This window comes from Bombus vosnesenskii, unplaced genomic scaffold (assembly GCF_011952255.1).
Source record: "Bombus vosnesenskii isolate JDL3184/JDL3185 unplaced genomic scaffold, Bvos_JDL3184-5_v1.1 scf7180000013769, whole genome shotgun sequence".
Lineage (NCBI taxonomy): Eukaryota > Metazoa > Arthropoda > Insecta > Hymenoptera > Apidae > Bombus > Bombus vosnesenskii.
Window position 1 is genome coordinate 1 of NW_022883211.1, and position 12,070 is coordinate 12,070.

The following is a 12,070-nucleotide window of genomic DNA, read 5'->3' on the forward strand; positions in this document are numbered from 1 at the left end:
CACTCGCCGCGTATCTCCTCTTCAAGTCCACGGCACACGTATGCTCCAGACTCATGTGCAGCCCTTCGCCGCATGCCGTCTCGTCAAATTTAAAACCATGTTCGTCATAGACTCCGTCATATTTGTTTAAAAAACCCTCTACATCCATCTCTTTTGTCAAATATTTAAAGGCGCCACCCTCCACTCGCTTAATATTATCCCTAAACTTATGCTCAATATAAAAATGGTCAGAGGCTGAGTACCACCCTAGGACCCTACTCCCCCTCCAACTCAGCCTTATTCGTCTATTAACACTAAGTATATCCGGGAAACTAGTCCTTTCATTTCTCAGAAAGGAATAGTTCCCCGTCGTCCTAATAGGTATAAGCTCGTTCCTCGTTGTAACGTCCAGCAGACATGTTCCCCTACGGTCCGTCTTAGGCCCCCCCCCCCCCCACCGAGGATTTCGCATTAAAGTCACCGGCAACCATAATCGCCGGTGCTCTTTTTCTCCCCTCCTTTATGATCCCTTCCAGTTCCTTCAAATAATCGTTGAACTGGCCCTTACTCTTATTAGGGGAACAATACCCACTGACGCAAAATATGTCACAAACCCAGAACCCTACAATCCCTACATTTCTTATCAGGGTCTCGCTTGCCGCATGTTTTCCATTAAACAGGGTGACCCATATCGATGCATCCCCACCCTCGTCATTAAACCAAAATGGCAGCTGCCTATAGGGCTCGGAGATGACCACAATGTCCACCCTGCTTTCGCATACGCACTGCATCATTAGGTCTTGCGCAAGCCTGCATCTATTTAGATTTATTTGTAGAACCCTAACTGGGCCCCCGTTTATTCCTAACACCTAAACGCTCCATAGGGCACGCCAACGAACCCGTTACATGCCTTGCATTTATGCCACCATGTTTCAGACACATTGCGCATCTCGGCTCTTTATCACAATCTCTCATTATATGCTCGGCGCTGCCGCTCCTCCTACACAACTCCCTGCCATGACATGCAACAGTACACCCTGCCGCCACATGCCCCAACATGTGGCACCTATAACAACGCCGAATATTAGCTAACTGCCTTACAGAAGCTATCGTTAACCCCGTTCTCAGCCTCCTCTCTCTCGTCACTAGGCACTCCACTCGCTGGGCGGACCACCACCGCCTCTTGCGTGCCCCATGGTGCCGCTTTTATAGATTTGACTTATATATCCGCATTCTCCTCAATTGCCGACTGCGACCTGATCTCGTCCACCAGCTCTTCTTTGCTGGTGAGGGGATCGATGTTCCTTATTTGTAGGGTCGCCCTGTTCACCAGAGCGGCCACCTTCGTACTATCACTCAAGGCGGCTCTCAATTTGGCCGCCTCCTCGCTAACCACCACCGTCCTATCGAATTCGATTAGGCCCGCTCTCGTCCTACGGACCCCCGTGGCTCCCTCCAATGAACTCCTCACCTCCATTATCCTCTTATAAACATGAAGCCATTCGCAACCTTCCCTTCCTCCACCTTAATTAGAATGGCTTCCTTCCTCCTCCTGTTCCTTGGTACGCTCTCTCTTCGGCACCAACCTGCCGTTTATTTCCCGGACGCACCATCGGGGTAGCTTGCTCTAAGGAAGCTTTCCTCTTCCTCTTCCTTTTTTCTACCCTCATCCACCCTTCGGAGTCCTCGCTGAAGTCATCCCTTATCGCTCTGTTCTCCCTCCCACACGCCTCGGCGTATGTGACCTCTCCTCTTCGGGGCCTCTTATACTCCCCAACTCTCATAATTTCAGCCGGCGATACTATCTTTCTTTTTGGGTATCCGCCCTTAGCTATCGTCACTTCTCTCTTCATCTCTGCCCTGTCTGCCCTTTTTTTAACCTCGACAGGCTCTCTCCTTCTCCTTCTTCCTGTTTCCCTGTGATCCCCACACTGCTCCAAGGAAGACAGGATGCTTTTCATCAGGTTGCCATGTCAGCACATGCCCTGTCACGATCAATCCTTTGAAAACTGCGTTTATGAATTTCTGGAAAACAGCTGGTGAATTGCATAATCCGAACGGCACACTAATAAATTCATACTGTAGGAACTGTAAATGCTGTATATTTCCTGCTACTTTCTCCGACATGAACACGAAAGAATCTATTCTTGGGGTCCAACGTACTGAATACTATCGATCCCTGTGACAAATCTAATTGATCCTCGATCAAGGGTAGCGGGTATCTGTCTTTCACTACCTTTCGATTCAGTCGCCTATAGTCGACGCAAATTCTAGTTGAACCATCTTTTTTTTCAATCAACGCGATCCGGCTTGCATAGTCGGAATGTGACTGGCGTATTATTCCGTCATTCAGCCACATTTTGATCTGACCGTTGACTTCGACCTTATCTTGCGGGGATAACCTTCGCGGTCTTTCATAATCGGGAAGATCATTTTGTAATATTAGATTCATTTCAACCCCTACTTCGAGCGTTTTCTGCGGCTTATAATTTCGAATCAGATTCTCTATCGCCTGCTTGTATTGTATATTCGTGATATGGGACAAATCTACCTCATGCCTCCCCCACTCGCAACTTTAGCACTCAAATACCTGAAGGCTCTTTCTGGGATTCTTCCGGGTATCCTTAATTTACCAATTTTTATTGCCGGGTCTTTAATAAACCAGGTGTCTTTTTCGCTATTACCTGGAACATTTGACTTTTCTCTGCTGATATTTTCATGCCCCGACCTCTCCAGGTATTTCTGAAGCTCGTCTATCTGGCTTTGTGCCGCCCTCGTATTTTCACCAAGCAAGACGATATCGTCTGCGAAGGCCAACACAGAGACTTTGTTCCCTTCATTTATATTAATGCCTCCGATATTCTTTTCGATTACTTCAAGCAGCGGTTCGAGACACAAGTAAAATAGCAGCGGTCATAAAGGATCACCCTGCTTGACTCCTCTGAGAACTTCTACCTCGACCTCTATATTATTATTCGTTTTGATCGTAGTTTTACATCCTTTGTACATTTCATTTATAATTTCAATTATGGGGGTCGGAACGCCTTTTCTCGCCAGACATGGTTTTATAGCTGAATGGGGTATAGTATCGAAGGCCTTAGAGATGTCCAATATTGTGAAAATTCCCCTTCGATTTCTTTTACTATAATTTAAGGCTGCGCTCATTAGGTCAATATTGATTTTACATCCACTTTCGGATGTAAATCCTTTGTGCCTTTGTTGAGAATTGTGGATCTTTGAAGCCGAAATAATGTTATAGGAACATTAAATGTATATTGACAGTTATTACTAAAATAATGATATATTTATTACATGAACGATTCTATATATATTTATCGATTCACACTTGCACGCGTCTCAGAACCTTCTACACCCGACTCTTCATCGACGACTCTTAACCGACTGACTGTTTACATTCCTTTGTTTCGAGACGCTGCGCACACACACATACTTCCACACACTGATATATACATATAAGTATTTCTACTACGCACTTAACTCAGTCCAGCACAGAAAATTACACATATCTCAACACACCTCCTTAATTTTTTGTGCTGCATATTTATAGTGGGTCTCGTTGTAACTGTTTTGAAATCGAGTTAAATAATTTACACTATAGCTAACGTCTAATCTTGTTCCAGTACTAATATATAACAAAGCTCCTATGAGATTTCTATATCTTATATCGTCTAAAGCTGATTGTGCGGGTTCTAAACTTAAGTTTTGTTCCATTGGTGTAAAATATAATTTACTGTTTTCTATATTATAATGTTTCGCTAATGACTCTATATAACTACTTTGATCCAGTTTCATCTCACACTTCTTATTATCGTATTCAATGTTTATTCCTAAGTAAGTCTTTACTTCACCCAAGTCCTTCATCAAAAATTTGTTTGACAATTTTTTTTTAATTTCATCGATTTTTCTTATGTTTTTTCCACATATTAATAAGTCGTCTACGAATAGAATTAAATATATAACATCATCGCTCTCATACTTCATATACAGACAATAATCACTCTTACTTCTTTGAAATCCTAATCTTTTTATATACTTGTCGAAACATTCATACCAAGCTCTTGAACTTTCACGCAATCCATATAACGCTTTTGATAATTTACATACTCTCCCGCTTTTATCGTCGTAACCTATAGGTTGTTTTACAGATACTTCTGTTTTTTATAGTTCCGTTTAGGAATGCTGTTTCTACATCCATTTCCATGAAATGCTGTCATCTCCACTTAAAGCTTCTTCATAGGTTTGAGGACTGCCTGCGCTAACTACATTCACATAAATGAAATATGAGCTCGCTTGGCCATATCTTTGAGGTTTCTTTCTTTCCCGTTCTGACCGTCCCAAATTATTTTCTGTGTTCTCAAGTTTACTTTCTGATTCGTTACTTAAATTTCTCTCCTCTTTTATTGTAGCCTGCTCGACCTTTTCGTTTAAATCCTTTTCTGTTTCATTGTTTGGTCCATCTTCTCCTTGAAATCCTACTAAATTATCATCTTCACCTATAAATTCTACGTGTCTTGCAATTATAATTTTATTATTAACTAGGATCCTATATCCATTGTTTTCATAACCTACAAGTATCCCAGTATCTGCTTTTTTGTCCCATTTCGAATTTCTTTTAATTTCAGGCATTCTTACGAAAACTCTACTTCCGTACAATCTTAAATTATTTATATTCGGTTTCCTTTTTAAAAATATTTCAAATGGTGTTTTATTTTCATATGTGTTTGTAACGGTTCTATTTTTTAAGTACGCCGCGGCTCTAACTATTTCCGGCCAATATTTAATATTCAGCTTTGAATCATGTAATAAGCATCTAGCGGAATTCATGATTGTTCTATTGTAGCGCTCAGCTGTTCCATTTAACTCGTGAACATAAGGTGGGCATGGTTCTACGACAATTCCCTTTTCCCTAGTTAGATTGTACATGCTTTTGTTCATATATTCTTTTCCATTATCGTATCTTAATCTCTTTATCTTTTTACCAGTAAGATTTTCGACTTTGTTTATGTAATCAAGGAAGCAATTGTAAACTTCACCTTTTGATTTCAAAGTATAAATCAATGCACACTTACTGTAGTCATCTATAAATGTCAAGAAATATTTGGATCCATCAAACCCGGTATTATTATGAGGTCCATTTAAATCGGTATGTACTAATTCTAAAATCTCGCGTGCTCTTCTACGGTTATTTTGGAAGGGTACATTTCTACATTTTTAGCATGAGATTCTTGCCTTTCAATGTAACTACTTATCTTATATAAACCATGATCTTTGAATGCTATCCCTATCAACTTTCTGTATTTGTTATATATCTTTAAAGTATTTCCTGCTGAGACTATCTTACTTTCATTCGTTACTCTCGCATAGCTAATTAAGTTATTATCCATTTCTTTCACGTAAAATACATTAGACATTGTAATTTTAATCCTCCTTTTGTTTACTTCAAAGTAAGTTAAAATTTTTCCGACTTTTGTTCCTTTTAGACTTCTACCGTCTCCTAACTTCACATTTATCGGGTTTTTTAAATTTTCGTACTCAACAAAATAAGAGTCATTATATATAATGTGATCTGAACATCCACTATCCAATATCCAATCTATTTTTCGCGTATCGCTAGTACATACCGTAATTTCATTTTTATTATTTTCGCGCTCTACTCTCGTTAGGAAAGATCCAATTTCTTGGTCGTCGTAGCCCTCGTTGTGTGAATAATTTGCGTCGTGTTGACTTGCCTCGTAGTAGCGTTGTTGCCGGCCTCTGCTTTGTCCTCGTTGGCCAAATCCTCGTTGGCCGTATCCTCGTCTTCTTTGGCCAAAACTTCGTCCGCCGCGACCCCTATTCTACTGCGTCTGATACGCACCTCCTTGCCGTTGCGTTCTTCCATTGTTTGCGCCATTGTTTCCGCCTCTATACGTGTTTGTGCAATTTTTTGCCATGTGACCGTACTTTCCACAGCCATAGCACTTTATGTCCTTTTTTTCGGCTGTAAATACATTTGACTTTGTTCTATCACTTTCTTTCTTGCTACGCGTTTCTCACATTATAATTTTATTTTTCAAAAATTCACAAGTCCGATCACTTTCTTTCACTGAGTCGATTAAGTCACCAACATAGCTCAATGATTCTGGTAGTGCTTTCAGCATGTAGTCGAGTTTTTCACGTTCGCTTACATTTGCATCGGCACTCTTTAATTCATTGATAGTTTTTTCAAATTCCGTGAAAAATGAATTTGATTCTTCAAAGTCTTTCAACCTCATCATGTCTAGTCTACTTCTTATACAAATTTGCACTGCTGTTGATTCCTTCATATACATCTCATCAAACTTTTGCATTATTTTTAAAGCAGTGTCTTGATCACCAACAAATTCTAATTGCTCATTCGTTATACTACTATAGATGTAGTTCATCGCCCATTGATTCTTTTCATCCCACTTATCTTGCGCATCCGTGTCCATTTTCTCTCGTGTAGCCGGTTCATAACATTTTTTACACTTTAGATACATTAATATTCTTTTCTTCCACATTCTGTAATCGCGTCCATCGAATATTTGAACCTTAATTTCGTCGTCCTTTGGCATCTTGATTCGTTTTCTATATTCACACCTTTTTTTTTTCAAAAAATAATTCTCTTTATTATCCAAAATCTTTTTATTTGTTCTACCAATAGCCTTTTTATCTCTTCAGAACTTATTTCCAATTTTTTATTCCTTTTTATAAATCGACTTTTATACATTCACTCCCGGTTACACGTGGTTCCATAACATTAAATCTCGGCAACCACGATCTTCTACCATGTTGAGAATTGTGGATCTTTGAAGCCGAAATAATGTTATAGGAACATTAAATTTATATTGACAGTTATTACTAAAATAATGATATATTTATTACATGGACGATTCTATATATATTTATCGATACACTTGCACGCGTCTCAGCACCTTCTACACCCGACTCTTCATCGACGACTATTAACCGACTGACTGTTTACGTTCCTTTGTTTCGAGACGCTGCGCACACACACATACTTCCACACACTGATATATACATATAAGTATTTCTACTACTTAACTCAGTCCAGCACAGAAAATTACACATATCTCAACAGCCTTATATTTTGATCTATACCCCGTCTTAGCCGCCCATCGAGGATTGATGAGAAAATGCGGCCTAGAATTGGGCCGATCGTAATTGGTCGCCAGTTCTCGACCATATTTCCATCTTTATTAGCCTTCCATGCGGTCGGAAAATAGGAACTATACCATAATATATTTGTCGGAGATGAAAGAACACCGGAGCCTTTGGAATGTTGGATAATCCCGCAACATTGTAACCTAGAGTCTACTATAGCTGTAAGTGAACAATTGTAGTTATTCAATCCGATTGTAATTGTTCGAGAGTTGTGATAATGAGCTTTGGCTCGAGGCGACAGTCAGTCGCCGAACGTAGCCGCGGTCACAGGATGAACGCTTTGTCTAACAAAGGCATGGAATAATTCTATAGCTCTCCTTAAGAAGGAAATAGTTGTAACACTCGACAGTAAACATTCCAACGGTCCCTGTCCCGTAGCTCGCCACACGCAGACCCTGTTCTTCGAGTAAGATGATCGAGTAAGATCGATCGTATATATATATGTAACTATGCACTAAATTTGAAACGTATGCGATGTATTGAAAGTTTTAAAAGTTGCTTTCAAGTTTCAGATATTTAATCTAAATTAGAGATATATTAGTAAAACATGAAATGAAATATATATATTTACATTATAATTTTTAAACATATTCGTATTTTTAAACATCATTAACTAAATTTCTAAATAATTAAGAATATACTGCTTCTTATTAAATAGGTACGAAATGTTTTTATTAGCGAGAAGCTATTAAAAGTGGTGGTTGACAAATTGTATCTATATACCACAAGTTGACGAAGTATACCAGTAATAATTTAACAAAGCAAATTCTTCACTGCGATCTTCGAGAGAAATTCCTTGGAATTGGAATTGTTGTAACGAACGCAGCTGCATTTATAACATGCGACATAAGTAAACTCTTTTATATACTAAGCTATTTGATTAATGCTAAGTATGTAAGAAATCTAAAAAGCTTTTAAAATCGTATATTTATCATTGTACTATTGATTTTCCTACCATTTCGAAATGTACAACTTTGAGAGTAATTACTATATCTTCGTTCTTAAATAATGGAGCAGCTAGCGAAAAAAATGAAGGAAAGGCGGAGAAACGATGCAGAATATTCATAACGTGCACGTGATTCATCTGCATGTTTCAGTTTTGTTGTATATTTCACAATCGAACATTTTCTTTTCTCTTCTATCGTACTCTTGTATCTTGTGACGTGACTGTTTCTCGTGGGAGATAAGAGCAAGACGAAATGCGGTTTCTAGCATTTCGCAAACAAAAAAGGACGAAACTGTTCGCTTTTCTTCTGTTTTCTTGTTTTTAAATAGAGATGAAAGATAAAAAGACATATCTACAGAATTTATTCTATTTCCATTACACTATTTTCATCTAAATCAATTGGCTTGCTGAATAAATTCTTCTTGTTTACAGGCATAGCTAATAGAGATTTGGATAGTCTAATATGGCTTATTTTCATTCTTTTCTTAGCTCTAATACTTTCTTTAAATCTTTCTCGCCAAACCTTATAAATTTAAAATTATTCGCACACTGTAATTCATTATTCCAATTCAATAACATTTCACACTGAGTTGCATTTAAAATATCAGAAATTTCTGAAAAATAAAGGCGGGTTTGTACATCAGGATATATTGAAAATAAATTTGGCTGTAATTCTTTACCTATTCCACGTGTATGATATTCTCCTAGTTCTTTCTACTCTAATTATATGTTCCCTCCTAGCATGCTGTCTACTCCTGTTGCTACCTATAGACCTTTTAATAGTAATTTCTTCCATTTCTTCATCATTTCTTGCTACATACCTTTGGATCAAATATAGAACTATAACTAATCACATCTTTAATGTACAATCTCTGTATCATCATGTGTATACATTTTTGTTTTACCTCCGTTTCTAACAAACTTGCAGTTATCTCTGGAGTATAGGGTCACACGCCTGGAATCATATTGTTTCTGATCCACGATATTTTCTCTCCTATTGAATTCTGTTTTATCAAGCAGGACATTTCTGCCTTCTGTCTATTTGATATTCTGAAACAAAACACATTGTCCATTTCCTTCTTTATTACACAAAAGTATTATATAATCATATAAAATAAATGAAATGTACATAACAAAATCACATAATTTAATAGTAATTGTATTTACTTTTTGGCTTTTTTCGTAATAGCGATAGACTTTCTGCTATTTGGGTGTATCATTTTCTTTGGCTTCAGGAATTCTTTTCTCATTGCAGTGGCCTATAAAAGACAACAAAATAAATTAGTTAAAATATTACCATGGCTATGAATTATTTCGATTATCCTAATCATCAAAACTCCAACTCAAGCTATCCGTGTACTCAATGTATAATCATGCACAGGCGAATCGTCGACAGTATCACACGCTTAGAAGCACTAATAGAGTAGACAAAACATCCTACATGCCACAGCTATCGAAACAATAACCAGATAGCAACGGATAGGCGCCTCTGATCTACACCCGACGATAACCGCTTCAGAGGGACTAAAACCTCAGTACAAGAAGTCTCCCAAATCAGCGTTCTATACCTCTTTGTTATAACACCCTGAACCGTCACTCTGTTGGATTCATACAATAAATTTTACCACTATATCTAAAGTTTAATTCTTTAACTTATTTGTGAAACGTTCGAACTGCGACTCGAGGAGATCACCGGTGATTTGTCAATTTTGTGATTTGTTGTGTCTCGTATATGATAACAGCAACGACGGCGACGCCTATCGATAGTAAAAGTAATATCGAAGTATACCTTCCTACCATGACATTTCCGGGCTAACAAACTTCAAAATTGGTTTCTTTTGTTTCCAGATATTTTTAGCTATTTTTTTTTAATCTTATAATGATAACCTATTTTAAAATGTGCAATGTTTGATAAATGTACATTAGTAAAATTTCATACGAAGAAAGTTTTTGGGAATCCGTATTATATTCAGCGAGCAGAAAACGAAGACTTGACGGAAGTTGACAACAATGGAGAGAAAAGTCTTTATCGTAATATTGTTTTTATTGATTTTAACGTCAGATGGAACGGGTTTCGACAGAAAACGATCCACCAAATTTCAAAGAGGTAACGAGCAAACTTCAAGTAAAAACGAGCAGAAGTCAACACCCGATTAGTATTATTACTGCGACTCAACAGAGTTTGGAGTAGTATTATACAAAAGATTCCGTATTTGCGTTCTTGTTCGCCGTGCGACATGATAGAAATTGATTTCTCTTCCGCTTGTATCAGATGCGGGATTTTGGTTGATCCTTTTCACCGGTCTCGATTATCCTATTTCTCTTTATTCGCCTATTTTTTAAACACAAATATAGATTTTTTACGATTATTTATATTGTTCATGACATCATTTGACGAATTCTTCGAGAACTTCGCAAGGGCACCAAGACATAAATGATATTTAAAATGTTTATAGCAGTTCTGAAGTAAAGAGAAGCGATATTAGTTTGAAATGATGGATCATTTCAATGACTTTATTATTTATTGCCTTAATAGCTATCTACATATTATTTTAGTTGCGTTTTCTTTTGGATCGGAAATGACTATCCTGTGTTTCGTCAATAATTTGTCTTGCTTCTCTTGGTGCATTTCTAAATGTAGTATTGACATAAATGAATTTTTTACTGCAAGAGTTAACATCACTTTTTTTCGACTTCTCTTTTAGGTTACAAGAGTACAAAGCTATATATAGGCCAAAACATGTATGTCTTTCGATAAAAGATAAATTTTTATTCAAAACCTACGAGACTGCACGCAGATATTTCAAATTGCAGCGAATATTATCACGAATACTTCGCGTTAAACATGTTATATCTTTTAACATTTTCAGAGACGCGTAAATATCTGCAAGCTATTTATCACTTTATTCGATTGCATATTGTAGCGGCATATGAGTCATAGGACGATGCGAATCGAGAGTAACTCATGTTGTTGTTTTGCCTCGGGGCATTGATACCGTCTCGAGGTACGAAACTTGATAATAAACGAACTCCGGACAGAACAATATCGCCGCTACGCGCAACCGTCAACCGAAGTCGAATTTAAATTCGTTAGAGGGGGATCGTTAGAAGAGTACTGCCGATAGTTTTAAATACATTTGACTACACCAAATATCAACTCGTCTCATCACTATATACACCAACGCGTTTAACCAACCTCCACATAATCGAGAACTGATTTCAAATTTGACCCACGTTTCTATCGACTTCGCTTTCTTCTTTATTTTGGAAGAAATGCACATTCACTATTTATCAGCTAAGCGAACTCGAAATGAATGAAAATTCCCAATCACCACGTAGACCAAAGCCTATCAGCCTTTTCCGAACCTGTAGGTTACAACGAGATTCTTAATTAATTAATTCGTTTCTTACAGGCTACAGAGTCGGAGAATAAAGAATTTTTTGACCGTTTTGTTACGACCTATGTTAAAACCACATCATAGGAATAAGATAATAATACAGATCGTAATCATTATATATCGGTACATACTATCCATTTGATTGTGCAATTAAATAACATAATATCAAAAGTAATCAAATGTTGGGATACTTTTGCGCGATAGTGTATATGTGTAAAATAATATGATTCTATAAATTCATTCACAATAAATCAAAAACAATGTTGTGTTGCTTATTCTAGTAAACAATCCAACCATTTAACTGTAAGATATTTGGAAAGTTCATGTAACAAGCATACAATATGCCACCCGGAAGGTACCAACTACGTTCCTCTATGAAATTAGTACAAATGTTCCAAGACTTATATATTATTAACATTTCACGCAACGTTTTTATAAGATACGTTAATCCGTAGAAATGACCCGTCGCAGTAAATTTATACATAGATCAGAGTTAGAAAATACAAAAGAACGATATTTTCTCTGAGTATACGAAGTTAAA

The 12,070-nt window shown here is 37.4% G+C and overlaps 1 pseudogene; it reads right to left on the bottom strand.

The window, feature by feature from the left end:
• Positions 1 to 8,477: 8,477 nt before the first annotated feature.
• LOC117238933 lies at positions 8,478 to 9,729 on the bottom strand (annotated as a pseudogene).
• Between the last annotated feature and the right edge of the window lie 2,341 nt (positions 9,730 to 12,070).